The sequence below is a fragment of the Pan paniscus genome, chromosome 23 (assembly GCF_029289425.2).
Source record: "Pan paniscus chromosome 23, NHGRI_mPanPan1-v2.0_pri, whole genome shotgun sequence".
NCBI lineage: Eukaryota > Metazoa > Chordata > Mammalia > Primates > Hominidae > Pan > Pan paniscus.
Genome location: NC_085927.1, coordinates 25,864,502 through 25,881,859, shown reverse-complemented (window position 1 = coordinate 25,881,859; position 17,358 = coordinate 25,864,502).

Sequence of the window (17,358 nt, the reverse complement as noted above, 5' to 3'; positions counted from 1 at the left end):
ACGAGGTCTTCGTTGGAAACGAGATTTCTTCATATAATGCAAGACAGAAGATTTCTCAGTAACTTCCTTGTGTTGTGTGTATTCAGCTCACAGAGTTGAACCTTTCTTTAGACAGAGCAGATTTAAACTCTCTTTTTGTGGAATTTGCAGTTGGAGATTTCAAGCGATTTCACGCCAATGGTAGAGAAGGAAATATCTTCGTTTAAAAACTAGACAGAATCATTCTCTGAAACAACATATTGATTTGTGCATTCAGCTCACGGTGTTTCACCTTTCTTTTCATAGAGCAGTTTGGAAACACTCTGTTTGTAAAGTCTGCAAGTGGATATTTGGACCTCTTTGAAGCCTTCGTTGGAAGCGGGATTTCTTCATAAACTGCTAGACAGAAGAATTCTCAGTAACTTCTTTGTGTGTGTGTATTCAACTGACAGAGTTGAACCTTCCTTTAGACAGAGTAGATTTGAAACACTCTTTTTGTTTAATTTACATGTGGAGATTTCAAGCGAATTGAGGCCAATGACAGAAAAGGAAATATCTTCGTTTAAAAACTAGACAGAATCATTCTCTGAAACAACTTAATGATTTGTGCATTCAGCTCTCAGAGTTTAACCTTTCTTTTCATAGAGCAGTTTGAAAACACTCTGCTTGTAAAGTCTGCAAGTGGATATTTGGACCTTTACGAGGCCTTCGTTGGAAACGGGATTTCTTCATATAATGCAAGACAGAAGATTTCTCAGTAACTTCCTTGTGTTGTGTGTATTCAGCTCACAGAGTTGAACCTTTCTTTAGACAGAGCAGATTTGAAACTCTCTTTTTGTGGAAATTGCAGTTGGAGATTTCAAGCGTTTTCACGCCAATGGTACAAAAGGAAATATCTTCGTTTAAAAACTAGACAGAATCATTCTCTGAAACAACTTATTGATTTGTGAGTACAGCTCACGGAGTTTAACCTTTCTTTTCATAGAGCAGTTTGGAAACACTCTGTTTGTAAAGTCTGCAAGTGGATATTTGGACTTCTTTGAAGCCTTCGTTGGAAGCGGGATTTTTTCATAAAATGCTAGACAGAAGAATTCTCAGTAACTTCTTTGTGTGTGTGTATTCCACTCACAGAGTTGAACCTTCCTTTAGACAGAGTAGATTTGAAACACTCTTTTTGTTTAATTTACATGTGGAGATTTCAAGCGAATTGAGGCCAATGACAGAAAAGGAAATATCTTCGTTTAAAAACTAGACGGAATCATTCTCTGAAACAACTTAATGATTTGTGCGTTCAGCTCACAGAGTTTAACCTTTCTTTTCATAGAGCAGTTTGAAAACACTCTGTTTGTAAAGTCTGCAAGTGGATATTTGGACCTTTACGAGGCCTTCGTTGGAAACGAGAATTCTTCATATAATGCAAGACAGAAGATTTCTCAGTAACTTCCTTGTGTTGTGTGTATTCAGCTCACAGAGTTGAACCTTTCTTTAGACAGAGCAGATTTGAAACTCTCTTTTTGTGGAATTTGCAGTTGGAGATTTCAAGCGATTTCACGCCAATGGTAGAAAAGGAAATATCTTCTTTTAAAAAGTAGACAGAATCATTCTCTGAAACAACGTATTGATTTGTGCGTTCAGCTCACGGAGTTTCACCTTTCTTTTCATAGAGCAGTTTGGAAACACTCTGTTTGTAAAGTCTGCAAGTGGATATTTGGACCTATTTGAAGCCTTCGTTGGAAGCGGGATTTCTTCATAAAATGCTAGACAGAAGAATTCTCAGTAACTTCTTTGTGTGTGTGTATTCAACTCACAGAGTTGAACCTTCCTTTAGACAGAGTAGATTTGAAACACTCTTTTTGTTTAATTTACATGTGGAGATTTCAAGCGAATTCAGGCCAATGACAAAAAAAGGAAATATCTTCATTTAAAAACTAGACAGAATCATTCTCTGAAACAACTTAATGATTTGTGCGTTCAGCTCACAGAGTTTAACCTTTCTTTTCATAGAGCAGTCTGAAAACACTCTGTTTGTAAAGTCTGCAAGTGGATATTTGGACCTTTACGAGGCCTTCGTTGGAAACGAGTTTTCTTCATATAATGCAAGACAGAAGATTTCTCAGTAACTTCCTTGTGTTGTGTGTATTCAGCTCACAGAGTTGAACCTTTCTTTAGACAGAGGAGATTTGAAACTCTCTTTTTGTGGAATTTGCAGTTGGAGATTTCAAGCGATTTCACCCCAATGGTAGAAAAGGAAATATCTTCGTTTAAAAACTAGACAGAATCATTCTCTGAAACTGCGTATTGATTTGTGCATTCAGCTCACGGAGTTTCACCTTTCTTTCATAGAGCAGTTTGGAAACACTCTGTTTGTAAAGTCTGCAAGTGGATATTTGGACCTCTTTGAAGCCTTCGTTGGAAGCGGGATTTCTTCATAAACTGCTAGACAGAAGAATTCTCAGTAACTTCTTTGTGTGTGTGTATTCAACTGACAGAGTTGAACCTTCCTTTAGACAGAGTAGATTTGAAACACTCTTTTTGTTTAATTTACAAGTGGAGATTTCAAGCGAAATGAGGCCAATGACAGAAAAGGAAATATCTTCGTTTAAAAACTAGACAGAATCATTCTCTGAAACAACTTAATGATTTGTGCGTTCAGCTCTCAGAGTTTAACCTTTCTTTTCATAGAGCAGTTTGAAAACACTCTGCTTGTAAAGTCTGCAAGTGGATATATGGACCTTTACGAGGTCTTCGTTGGAAACGAGATTTCTTCATATAATGCAAGACAGAAGATTTCTCAGTAACTTCCTTGTGTTGTGTGTATTCAGCTCACAGAGTTGAACCTTTCTTTAGACAGAGCAGATTTAAACTCTCTTTTTGTGGAATTTGCAGTTGGAGATTTCAAGCGATTTCACGCCAATGGTAGAAAAGGAAATATCTTCGTTTAAAAACTAGACAGAATCATTCTCTGAAACTGCGTATTGATTTGTGCATTCAGCTCACGGTGTTTCACCTTTCTTTTCATAGAGCAGTTTGGAAACACTCTGTTTGTAAAGTCTGCAAGTGGATATTTGGACCTCTTTGAAGCCTTCGTTGGAAGCGGGATTTCTTCATAAACTGCTAGACAGAAGAATTCTCAGTAACTTCTTTGTGTGTGTGTATTCAACTGACAGAGTTGAACCTTCCTTTAGACAGAGTAGATTTGAAACACTCTTTTTGTTTAATTTACATGTGGAGATTTCAAGCGAATTGAGGCCAATGACAGAAAAGGAAATATCTTCGTTTAAAAACTAGACAGAATCATTCTCTGAAACAACTTAATGATTTGTGCGTTCAGCTCTCAGAGTTTAACCTTTCTTTTCATAGAGCAGTTTGAAAACACTCTGCTTGTAAAGTCTGCAAGTGGATATTTGGACCTTTACGAGGCCTTCGTTGGAAACGGGATTTCTTCATATAATGCAAGACAGAAGATTTCTCAGTAACTTCCTTGTGTTGTGTGTATTCAGCTCACAGAGTTGAACCTTTCTTTAGACAGAGCAGATTTGAAACTCTCTTTTTGTGGAATTTGCAGTTGGAGATTTCAAGCGTTTTCACGCCAATGGTACAAAAGGAAATATCTTCGTTTAAAAACTAGACAGAATCATTCTCTGAAACAACTTATTGATTTGTGAGTACAGCTCACGGAGTTTAACCTTTCTTTTCATAGAGCAGTTTGGAAACACTCTGTTTGTAAAGTCTGCAAGTGGATATTTGGACCTCTTTGAAGCCTTCGTTGGAAGCGGGATTTCTTCATAAACTGCTAGACAGAAGAATTCCCAGTAACTTCTTTGTGTGTGTGTATTCAACTGACAGAGTTGAATCTTCCTTTAGACAGAGTAGATTTGAAACACTCTTTTTGTTTAATTTAAATGTGGAGATTTCAAGCGAAATGAGGCCAATGGTAGAAAAGGAAATATCTTCGTTTAAAAACTAGACAGAATCATTCTCTGAAACACCTTAATGATTTGTGCGTTCAGCTCACAGAGTTTAACCTTTCTTTTCATAGAGCAGTTTGAAAACACTCTGCTTGTAAAGTCTGCAAGTGGATATTTGGACCTTTACGAGGCCTTCGTTGGAAACGAGATTTCTTCATATAATGCAAGACAGAAGATTTCTCAGTAACTTCCTTGTGTTGTGTGTATTCAGCTCACAGAGTTGAACCTTTCTTTAGACAGAACAGATTTAAACTCTCTTTTTGTGGAATTTGCAGTTGGAGATTTCAAGCGATTTCACGCCAATGGTAGAAAAGGAAATATCTTCGTTTAAAAACTAGACAGAATCATTCTCTGAAACAACGTATTGATTTGTGCATTCAGCTCACGGTGTTTCACCTTTCTTTTCATAGAGCAGTTTGGAAACACTCTGTTTGTAAAGTCTGCAAGTGGATATTTGGACCTCTTTGAAGCCTTCGTTGGAAGTGGGATTTCTTCATAAACTGCTAGACAGAAGAATTCTCAGTACCTTCTTTGTGTGTGTGTATTCAACTGACAGAGTTGAACCTTCCTTTAGACAGAGTAGATTTGAAACACTCTTTTTGTGGAATTTGCAGTTGGAGATTTCAAGCGATTTCACGCCAATGGTACAAAAGGAAATATCTTCGTTTAAAAACTAGACAGAATCATTCTCTGAAACAACTTATTGATTTGTGAGTACAGCTCACGGAGTTTAACCTTTCTTTTCATAGAGCAGTTTGGAAACACTCTGTTTGTAAAGTCTGCAAGTGGATATTTGGACTTCTTTGAAGCCTTCGTTGGAAGCGGGATTTTTTCATAAAATGCTAGACAGAAGAATTCTCAGTAACTTCTTTGTGTGTGTGTATTCCACTCACAGAGTTGAACCTTCCTTTAGACAGAGTAGATTTGAAACACTCTTTTTGTTTAATTTACATGTGGAGATTTCAAGCGAATTGAGGCCAATGACAGAAAAGGAAATATCTTCGTTTAAAAACTAGACGGAATCATTCTCTGAAACAACTTAATGATTTGTGCGTTCAGCTCACAGAGTTTAAACTTTCTTTTCATAGAGCAGTTTGAAAACACTCTGTTTGTAAAGTCTGCAAGTGGATATTTGGACCTTTACGAGGCCTTCGTTGGAAACGACAATTCTTCATATAATGCAAGACAGAAGATTTCTCAGTAACTTCCTTGTGTTGTGTGTATTCAGCTCACAGAGTTGAACCTTTCTTTAGACAGAGCAGATTTGAAACTCTCTTTTTGTGGAATTTGCAGTTGGAGATTTCAAGCGATTTCACGCCAATGGTAGAAAAGGAAATATCTTCTTTTAAAAACTAGACAGAATCATTCTCTGAAACAACGTATTGATTTGTGCGTTCAGCTCACGGAGTTTCACCTTTCTTTTCATAGAGCAGTTTGGAAACACTCTGTTTGTAAAGTCTGCAAGTGGATATTTGGACCTCTTTGAAGCCTTCGTTGGAAGCGGGATTTCTTCATAAACTGCTAGACAGAAGAATTCTCAGTAACTTCTTTGTGTGTGTGTATTCAACTGACAGAGTTGAACCTTCCTTTAGACAGAGTAGATTTGAAACACTCTTTTTGTTTAATTTACAAGTGGAGATTTCAAGCGAAATGAGGCCAGTGACAGAAAAGGAAATATCTTCGTTTAAAAACTAGACAGAATCATTCTCTGAAACAACTTAATGATTTGTGCGTTCAGCTCTCAGAGTTTAACCTTTCTTTTCATAGAGCAGTTTGAAAACACTCTGCTTGTAAAGTCTGCAAGTGGATATATGGACCTTTACGAGGTCTTCGTTGGAAACGAGATTTCTTCATATAATGCAAGACAGAAGATTTCTCAGTAACTTCCTTGTGTTGTGTGTATTCAGCTCACAGAGTTGAACCTTTCTTTAGACAGAGCAGATTTAAACTCTCTTTTTGTGGAATTTGCAGTTGGAGATTTCAAGCGATTTCACGCCAATGGTAGAGAAGGAAATATCTTCGTTTAAAAACTAGACAGAATCATTCTCTGAAACAACATATTGATTTGTGCATTCAGCTCACGGTGTTTCACCTTTCTTTTCATAGAGCAGTTTGGAAACACTCTGTTTGTAAAGTCTGCAAGTGGATATTTGGACCTCTTTGAAGCCTTCGTTGGAAGCGGGATTTCTTCATAAACTGCTAGACAGAAGAATTCTCAGTAACTTCTTTGTGTGTGTGTATTCAACTGACAGAGTTGAACCTTCCTTTAGACAGAGTAGATTTGAAACACTCTTTTTGTTTAATTTACATGTGGAGATTTCAAGCGAATTGAGGCCAATGACAGAAAAGGAAATATCTTCGTTTAAAAACTAGACAGAATCATTCTCTGAAACAACTTAATGATTTGTGCATTCAGCTCTCAGAGTTTAACCTTTCTTTTCATAGAGCAGTTTGAAAACACTCTGCTTGTAAAGTCTGCAAGTGGATATTTGGACCTTTACGAGGCCTTCGTTGGAAACGGGATTTCTTCATATAATGCAAGACAGAAGATTTCTCAGTAACTTCCTTGTGTTGTGTGTATTCAGCTCACAGAGTTGAACCTTTCTTTAGACAGAGCAGATTTGAAACTCTCTTTTTGTGGAAATTGCAGTTGGAGATTTCAAGCGTTTTCACGCCAATGGTACAAAAGGAAATATCTTCGTTTAAAAACTAGACAGAATCATTCTCTGAAACAACTTATTGATTTGTGAGTACAGCTCACGGAGTTTAACCTTTCTTTTCATAGAGCAGTTTGGAAACACTCTGTTTGTAAAGTCTGCAAGTGGATATTTGGACTTCTTTGAAGCCTTCGTTGGAAGCGGGATTTTTTCATAAAATGCTAGACAGAAGAATTCTCAGTAACTTCTTTGTGTGTGTGTATTCCACTCACAGAGTTGAACCTTCCTTTAGACAGAGTAGATTTGAAACACTCTTTTTGTTTAATTTACATGTGGAGATTTCAAGCGAATTGAGGCCAATGACAGAAAAGGAAATATCTTCGTTTAAAAACTAGACGGAATCATTCTCTGAAACAACTTAATGATTTGTGCGTTCAGCTCACAGAGTTTAACCTTTCTTTTCATAGAGCAGTTTGAAAACACTCTGTTTGTAAAGTCTGCAAGTGGATATTTGGACCTTTACGAGGCCTTCGTTGGAAACGAGAATTCTTCATATAATGCAAGACAGAAGATTTCTCAGTAACTTCCTTGTGTTGTGTGTATTCAGCTCACAGAGTTGAACCTTTCTTTAGACAGAGCAGATTTGAAACTCTCTTTTTGTGGAATTTGCAGTTGGAGATTTCAAGCGATTTCACGCCAATGGTAGAAAAGGAAATATCTTCTTTTAAAAAGTAGACAGAATCATTCTCTGAAACAACGTATTGATTTGTGCGTTCAGCTCACGGAGTTTCACCTTTCTTTTCATAGAGCAGTTTGGAAACACTCTGTTTGTAAAGTCTGCAAGTGGATATTTGGACCTATTTGAAGCCTTCGTTGGAAGCGGGATTTCTTCATAAAATGCTAGACAGAAGAATTCTCAGTAACTTCTTTGTGTGTGTGTATTCAACTCACAGAGTTGAACCTTCCTTTAGACAGAGTAGATTTGAAACACTCTTTTTGTTTAATTTACATGTGGAGATTTCAAGCGAATTGAGGCCAATGACAAAAAAAGGAAATATCTTCATTTAAAAACTAGACAGAATCATTCTCTGAAACAACTTAATGATTTGTGCGTTCAGCTCACAGAGTTTAACCTTTCTTTTCATAGAGCAGTCTGAAAACACTCTGTTTGTAAAGTCTGCAAGTGGATATTTGGACCTTTACGAGGCCTTCGTTGGAAACGAGTTTTCTTCATATAATGCAAGACAGAAGATTTCTCAGTAACTTCCTTGTGTTGTGTGTATTCAGCTCACAGAGTTGAACCTTTCTTTAGACAGAGCAGATTTGAAACTCTCTTTTTGTGGAATTTGCAGTTGGAGATTTCAAGCGATTTCACCCCAATGGTAGAAAAGGAAATATCTTCGTTTAAAAACTAGACAGAATCATTCTCTGAAACTGCGTATTGATTTGTGCATTCAGCTCACGGAGTTTCACCTTTCTTTCATAGAGCAGTTTGGAAACACTCTGTTTGTAAAGTCTGCAAGTGGATATTTGGACCTCTTTGAAGCCTTCGTTGGAAGCGGGATTTCTTCATAAACTGCTAGACAGAAGAATTCTCAGTAACTTCTTTGTGTGTGTGTATTCAACTGACAGAGTTGAACCTTCCTTTAGACAGAGTAGATTTGAAACACTCTTTTTGTTTAATTTACAAGTGGAGATTTCAAGCGAAATGAGGCCAATGACAGAAAAGGAAATATCTTCGTTTAAAAACTAGACAGAATCATTCTCTGAAACAACTTAATGATTTGTGCGTTCAGCTCTCAGAGTTTAACCTTTCTTTTCATAGAGCAGTTTGAAAACACTCTGCTTGTAAAGTCTGCAAGTGGATATTTGGACCTTTACGAGGCCTTCGTTGGAAACGGGATTTCTTCATATAATGCAAGACAGAAGATTTCTCAGTAACTTCCTTGTGTTGTGTGTATTCAGCTCACAGAGTTGAACCTTTCTTTAGACAGAGCAGATTTGAAACTCTCTTTTTGTGGAATTTGCAGTTGGAGATTTCAAGCGTTTTCACGCCAATGGTACAAAAGGAAATATCTTCGTTTAAAAACTAGACAGAATCATTCTCTGAAACAACTTATTGATTTGTGAGTACAGCTCACGGAGTTTAACCTTTCTTTTCATAGAGCAGTTTGGAAACACTCTGTTTGTAAAGTCTGCAAGTGGATATTTGGACCTCTTTGAAGCCTTCGTTGGAAGCGGGATTTCTTCATAAACTGCTAGACAGAAGAATTCCCAGTAACTTCTTTGTGTGTGTGTATTCAACTGACAGAGTTGAATCTTCCTTTAGACAGAGTAGATTTGAAACACTCTTTTTGTTTAATTTACATGTGGAGATTTCAAGCGAATTGAGGCCAATGACAGAAAAGGAAATATCTTCGTTTAAAAACTAGACAGAATCATTCTCTGAAACAACTTAATGATTTGTGCGTTCAGCTCTCAAGTTTAACCTTTCTTTTCATAGAGCAGTCTGAAAACACTCTGCTTGTAAAGTCTGCAAGTGGATATTTGGACCATTACGAGGCCTTCGTTGGAAACGAGATTTCTTCATATAATGCAAGACAGAAGATTTCTCAGTAACTTCCTTGTGTTGTGTGTATTCAGCTCACAGAGTTGAACCTTTCTTTAGACAGAGCAGATTTGAAACTCTTTTTGTGGAATTTGCAGTTGGAGATTTCAAGGGATTTCACGCCAATGGTACAAAAGGAAATATCTTCGTTTAAAAACTAGACAGAATCATTCTCTGAAACTTCGTATTGATTTGTGCATTCAGCTCACGGAGTTTCACCTTTCTTTCATAGAGCAGTTTGGAAACACTCTGTTTGTAAAGTCTGCAAGTGGATATTTGGACCTCTTTGAAGCCTTCGTTGGAAGCGGGATTTCTTCATAAACTGCTAGACAGAAGAATTCTCAGTAACTTCTTTGTGTGTGTGTATTCAACTGACAGAGTTGAACCTTCCTTTAGACAGAGTAGATTTGAAACACTCTTTTTGTTTAATTTACATGTGGAGATTTCAAGCGAATTGAGGCCAATGACAGAAAAGGAAATATCTTCGTTTAAAAACTAGACAGAATCATTCTCTGAAACAACTTAATGATTTGTGCGTTCAGCTCTCAGAGTTTAACCTTTCTTTTCATAGAGCAGTTTGAAAACACTCTGCTTGTAAAGTCTGCAAGTGGATATTTGGACCTTTACGAGGCCTTCGTTGGAAACGGGATTTCTTCATATAATGCAAGACAGAAGATTTCTCAGTAACTTCCTTGTGTTGTGTGTATTCAGCTCACAGAGTTGAACCTTTCTTTAGACAGAGCAGATTTGAAACTCTCTTTTTGTGGAATTTGCAGTTGGAGATTTCAAGCGATTTCACGCCAATGGTACAAAAGGAAATATCTTCGTTTAAAAACTAGACAGAATCATTCTCTGAAACAACTTATTGATTTGTGAGTTCAGCTCACGGAGTTTAACCTTTCTTTTCATAGAGCAGTTTGGAAACACTCTGTTTGTAAAGTCTGCAAGTGGATATTTGGACTTCTTTGAAGCCTTCGTTGGAAGCGGGATTTTTTCATAAAATGCTAGACAGAAGAATTCTCAGTAACTTCTTTCTGTGTGTGTATTCCACTCACAGAGTTGAACCTTCCTTTAGACAGAGTAGATTTGAAACACTCTTTTTGTTTAATTTACATGTGGAGATTTCAAGCGAATTGAGGCCAATGACAGAAAAGGAAATATCTTCGTTTAAAAACTAGACGGAATCATTCTCTGAAACAACTTAATGATTTGTGCGTTCAGCTCACAGAGTTTAACCTTTCTTTTCATAGAGCAGTTTGAAAACACTCTGTTTGTAAAGTCTGCAAGTGGATATTTGGACCTTTACGAGGCCTTCGTTGGAAACGAGAATTCTTCATATAATGCAAGACAGAAGATTTCTCAGTAACTTCCTTGTGTTGTGTGTATTCAGCTCACAGAGTTGAACCTTTCTTTAGACAGAGCAGATTTGAAACTCTCTTTTTGTGGAATTTGCAGTTGGAGATTTCAAGCGATTTCACGCCAATGGTAGAAAAGGAATTATCTTCTTTTAAAAACTAGACAGAATCATTCTCTGAAACAACGTATTGATTTGTGCGTTTAGTTCACGGAGTTTCACCTTTCTTTTCATAGAGCAGTTTGGAAACACTCTGTTTGTAAAGTCTGCAAGTGGATATTTGGACCTATTTGAAGCCTTCGTTGGAAGCGGGATTTCTTCATAAAATGCTAAACAGAAGAATTCTCAGTAACTTCTTTGTGTGTGTGTATTCAACTCACAGAGTTGAACCTTCCTTTAGACAGAGTAGATTTGAAACACTCTTTTTGTTTAATTTACATGTGGAGATTTCAAGCGAATTGAGGCCAATGACAAAAAAAGGAAATATCTTCGTTTAAAAACTAGACAGAATCATTCTCTGAAACAACTTAATGATTTGTGCGTTCAGCTCACAGAGCTTAACCTTTCTTTTCATAGAGCAGTCTGAAAACACTCTGTTTGTAATGTATGCAAGTGGATATTTGGACCTTTACGAGGCCTCCGTTGGAAACGAGATTTCTTCATATAATGCAAGACAGAAGATTTCTCAGTAACTTCCTTGTGTTGTGTGTATTCAGCTCACAGAGTTGAACCTTTCTTTAGACAGAGCAGATTTGAAACTCTCTTTTTGTGGAATTTGCAGTTGGAGATTTCAAGCGATTTCACGCCCATGGTACAAAAGGAAATATCTTCGTTTAAAAACTAGACAGAATCATTCTCTGAAACTTCGTATTGATTTGTGCATTCAGCTCACGGAGTTTCACCTTTCTTTCATAGAGCAGTTTGGAAACACTCTGTTTGTAAAGTCTGCAAGTGGATATTTGGACCTCTTTGAAGCCTTCTTTGGAAGCGGGATTTCTTCATAAACTGCTAGACAGAAGAATTCTCAGTAACTTCTTTGTGTGTGTGTATTCAACTGACAGAGTTGAACTTTCCTTTAGACAGAGTAGATTTGAAACACTCTTTTTGTTTAATTTACATGTGGAGATTTCAAGCGAATTGAGGCCAATGACAGAAAAGGGAATATCTTCGTTTAAAAACTAGACAGAATCATTCTCTGAAACAACTTAATGATTTGTGCGTTCAGCTCTCAGAGTTTAACCTTTCTTTTCATAGAGCAGTTTGAAAACACTCTGCTTGTAAAGTCTGCAAGTGGATATTTGGACCTTTACGAGGCCTTCGTTGGAAACGGGATTTCTTCATATAATGCAAGACAGAAGATTTCTCAGTAACTTCCTTGTGTTGTGTGTATTCAGCTCACAGAGTTGAACCTTTCTTTAGACAGAGCAGATTTGAAACTCTCTTTTTGTGGAATTTGCAGTTGGAGATTTCAAGCGATTTCACGCCAATGGTACAAAAGGAAATATCTTCGTTTAAAAACTAGACAGAATCATTCTCTGAAACATCTTATTGATTTGTGAGTTCAGCTCACGGAGTTTAACCTTTCTTTTCATACAGCAGTTTGGAAACACTCTGTTTGTAAAGTCTGCAAGTGGATATTTGGACTTCTTTGAAGCCTTCGTTGGAAGCGGGATTTTTTCATAAAATGCTAGACAGAAGAATTCTCAGTAACTTCTTTGTGTGTGTGTATTCCACTCACAGAGTTGAACCTTCCTTTAGACAGAGTAGATTTGAAACACTCTTTTTGTTTAATTTACATGTGGAGATTTCAAGCGAATTGAGGCCAATGACAGAAAAGGAAATATCTTCGTTTAAAAACTAGACGGAATCATTCTCTGAAACAACTTAATGATTTGTGCGTTCAGCTCACAGAGTTTAACCTTTCTTTTCATAGAGCAGTTTGAAAACACTCTGTTTGTAAAGTCTGCAAGTGGATATTTGGACCTTTACGAGGCCTTCGTTGGAAACGAGAATTCTTCATATAATGCAAGACAGAAGATTTCTCAGTAACTTCCTTGTGTTGTGTGTATTCAGCTCACAGAGTTGAACCTTTCTTTAGAAAGAGCAGATTTGAAACTCTCTTTTTGTGGAATTTGCAGTTGGAGATTTCAAGCGATTTCACGCCAATGGTAGAAAAGGAAATATCTTCTTTTAAAAACTAGACAGAATCATTCTCTGAAACAACGTATTGATTTGTGCGTTCAGCTCACGGAGTTTCACCTTTCTTTTCATAGAGCAGTTTGGAAACACTCTGTTTGTAAAGTCTGCAAGTGGATATTTGGACCTATTTGAAGCCTTCGTTGGAAGCGGGATTTCTTCATAAAATGCTAGACAGAAGAATTCTCAGTAACTTCTTTGTGTGTGTGTATTCAACTCACGGAGTTGAACCTTCCTTTAGACAGAGTAGATTTGAAACACTCTTTTTGTTTAATTTACATGTGGAGATTTCAAACGAATTGAGGCCAATGACAAAAAAAGGAAATATCTTCGTTTAAAAACTAGACAGAATCATTCTCTGAAACAACTTAATGATTTGTGCGTTCAGCTCTCAAAGTTTAACCTTTCTTTTCATAGAGCAGTTTGAAAACACTCTGCTTGTAAAGTCTGCAAGTGGATATTTGGACCTTTACGAGGCCTTCGTTGGAAACGAGATTTCTTCATATAATGCAAGACAGAAGATTTCTCAGTAACTTCCTTGTGTTGTGTGTATTCAGCTCACAGAGTTGAACCTTTCTTTAGACAGAGCAGATTTGAAACTCTCTTTTTGTGGAATTTGCAGTTGGAGATTTCAAGCGATTTCACGCCAATGGTAGAAAAGGAAATATCTTCTTTTAAAAACTAGACAGAATCATTCTCTGAAACAACGTATTGATTTGTGCGTTCAGCTCACGGAGTTTCACCTTTCTTTTCATAGAGCAGTTTGGAAACACTCTGTTTGTAAAGTCTGCAAGTGGATATTTGGACCTATTTGAAGCCTTCGTTGGAAGCGGGATTTCTTCATAAACTGCTAGACAGAAGAATTCTCAGTAACTTCTTTGTGTGTGTGTATTCAACTCACAGAGTTGAACCTTCCTTTAGACAGAGTAGATTTGAAACACTCTTTTTGTTTAATTTACATGTGGAGATTTCAAGCGAATTGAGGCCAATGACAGAAAAGGAAATATCTTCGTTTAAAAACTAGACAGAATCATTCTCTGAAACAACGTATTGATTTGTGCATTCAGCTCACGGTGTTTCACCTTTCTTTTCATAGAGCAGTTTGGAAACACTCTGTTTGTAAAGTCTGCAAGTGGATATTTGGACCTCTTTGAAGCCTTCGTTGGAAGTGGGATTTCTTCATAAACTGCTAGACAGAAGAATTCTCAGTACCTTCTTTGTGTGTGTGTATTCAACTGACAGAGTTGAACCTTCCTTTAGACAGAGTAGATTTGAAACACTCTTTTTGTGGAATTTGCAGTTGGAGATTTCAAGCGATTTCACGCCAATGGTACAAAAGGAAATATCTTCGTTTAAAAACTAGACAGAATCATTCTCTGAAACAACTTATTGATTTGTGAGTACAGCTCACGGAGTTTAACCTTTCTTTTCATAGAGCAGTTTGGAAACACTCTGTTTGTAAAGTCTGCAAGTGGATATTTGGACTTCTTTGAAGCCTTCGTTGGAAGCGGGATTTTTTCATAAAATGCTAGACAGAAGAATTCTCAGTAACTTCTTTGTGTGTGTGTATTCCACTCACAGAGTTGAACCTTCCTTTAGACAGAGTAGATTTGAAACACTCTTTTTGTTTAATTTACATGTGGAGATTTCAAGCGAATTGAGGCCAATGACAGAAAAGGAAATATCTTCGTTTAAAAACTAGACGGAATCATTCTCTGAAACAACTTAATGATTTGTGCGTTCAGCTCACAGAGTTTAACCTTTCTTTTCATAGAGCAGTTTGAAAACACTCTGTTTGTAAAGTCTGCAAGTGGATATTTGGACCTTTACGAGGCCTTCGTTGGAAACGAGAATTCTTCATATAATGCAAGACAGAAGATTTCTCAGTAACTTCCTTGTGTTGTGTGTATTCAGCTCACAGAGTTGAACCTTTCTTTAGACAGAGCAGATTTGAAACTCTCTTTTTGTGGAATTTGCAGTTGGAGATTTCAAGCGATTTCACGCCAATGGTAGAAAAGGAAATATCTTCTTTTAAAAACTAGACAGAATCATTCTCTGAAACAACGTATTGATTTGTGCGTTCAGCTCACGGAGTTTCACCTTTCTTTTCATAGAGCAGTTTGGAAACACTCTGTTTGTAAAGTCTGCAAGTGGATATTTGGACCTATTTGAAGCCTTCGTTGGAAGCGGGATTTCTTCATAAACTGCTAGACAGAAGAATTCTCAGTAACTTCTTTGTGTGTGTGTATTCAACTCACAGAGTTGAACCTTCCTTTAGACAGAGTAGATTTGAAACACTCTTTTTGTTTAATTTACATGTGGAGATTTCAAGCGAATTGAGGCCAATGACAAAAAAAGGAAATATCTTCGTTTAAAAACTAGACAGAATCATTCTCTGAAACAACTTAATGATTTGTGCGTTCAGCTCACAGAGTTTAACCTTTCTTTTCATAGAGCAGTCTGAAAACACTCGTTTTGTAAAGTCTGCAAGTGGATATTTGTACCTTTACGAGGCCTCCGTTGGAAACGAGATTTCTTCATATAATGCAAGACAGAAGATTTCTCAGTAACTTCCTTGTGTTGTGTGTATTCAGCTCACAGAGTTGAACCTTTCTTTAGACAGAGCAGATTTGAAACTCTCTTTTTGTGGAATTTGCAGTTGGAGATTTCAAGCGATTTCACGCCAATGGTACAAAAGGAAATATCTTCGTTTAAAAACTAGACAGAATCATTCTCTGAAACTTCGTATTGATTTGTGCATTCAGCTCACGGAGTTTCACCTTTCTTTCATAGAGCAGTTTGGAAACACTCTGTTTGTAAAGTCTGCAAGTGGATATTTGGACCTCTTTGAAGCCTTCGTTGGAAGCGGGATTTCTTCATAAACTGCTAGACAGAAGAATTCTCAGTAACTTCTTTGTGTGTGTGTATTCAACTGACAGAGTTGAACCTTCCTTTAGACAGAGTAGATTTGAAACACTCTTTTTGTTGAATTTACATGTGGAGATTTCAAGCGAATTGAGGCCAATGACAGAAAAGGAAATATCTTCGTTTAAAAACTAGACGGAATCATTCTCTGAAACAACTTAATGATTTGTGCGTTCAGCTCTCAGAGTTTAACCTTTCTTTTCATAGAGCAGTTTGAAAACACTCTGCTTGTAAAGTCTGCAAGTGGATATTTGGACCTTTACGAGGCCTTCGTTGGAAACGAGAATTCTTCATATAATGCAAGACAGAAGATTTCTCAGTAACTTCCTTGTGTTGTGTGTATTCAGCTCACAGAGTTGAACCTTTCTTTAGACAGAGCAGATTTGAAACTCTCTTTTTGTGGAATTTGCAGTTGGAGATTTCAAGCGATTTCACGCCAATGGTAGAAAAGGAAATATCTTCTTTTAAAAACTAGACAGAATCATTCTCTGAAACAACGTATTGATTTGTGCGTTCAGCTCACGGAGTTTCACCTTTCTTTTCATAGAGCAGTTTGGAAACACTCTGTTTGTAAAGTCTGCAAGTGGATATTTGGACCTATTTGAAGCCTTCGTTGGAAGCGGGATTTCTTCATAAACTGCTAGACAGAAGAATTCTCAGTAACTTCTTTGTGTGTGTGTATTCAACTCACAGAGTTGAACCTTCCTTTAGACAGAGTAGATTTGAAACACTCTTTTTGTTTAATTTACATGTGGAGATTTCAAGCGAATTGAGGCCAATGACAAAAAAAGGAAATATCTTCGTTTAAAAACTAGACAGAATCATTCTCTGAAACAACTTAATGATTTTTGCGTTCAGCTCACAGAGTTTAACCTTTCTTTTCATAGAGCAGTCTGAAAACACTCGTTTTGTAAAGTCTGCAAGTGGATATTTGGACCTTTACGAGGCCTCCGTTGGAAACGAGATTTCTTCATATAATGCAAGACAGAAGATTTCTCAGTAACTTCCTTGTGTTGTGTGTATTCAGCTCACAGAGTTGAACCTTTCTTTAGACAGAGCAGATTTGAAACTCTCTTTTTGTGGAATTTGCAGTTGGAGATTTCAAGCGATTTCACGCCAATGGTACAAAAGGAAATATCTTCGTTTAAAAACTAGACAGAATCATTCTCTGAAACTTCGTATTGATTTGTGCATTCAGCTCACGGAGTTTCACCTTTCTTTCATAGAGCAGTTTGGAAACACTCTGTTTGTAAAGTCTGCAAGTGGATATTTGGACCTCTTTGAAGCCTTCGTTGGAAGCGGGATTTCTTCATAAACTGCTAGACAGAAGAATTCTCAGTAACTTCTTTGTGTGTGTGTATTCAACTGACAGAGTTGAACCTTCCTTTAGACAGAGTAGATTTGAAACACTCTTTTTGTTTAATTTACATGTGGAGATTTCAAGCGAATTGAGGCCAATGACAGAAAAGGAAATATCTTCGTTTAAAAACTAGACAGAATCATTCTCTGAAACAACTTAATGATTTGTGCGTTCAGCTCTCAGAGTTTAACCTTTCTTTTCATAGAGCAGTTTGAAAACACTCTGCTTGTAAAGTCTGCAAGTGGATATTTGGACCTTTACGAGGCCTTCGTTGGAAACGAGATTTCTTCATATAATGCAAGACAGAAGAT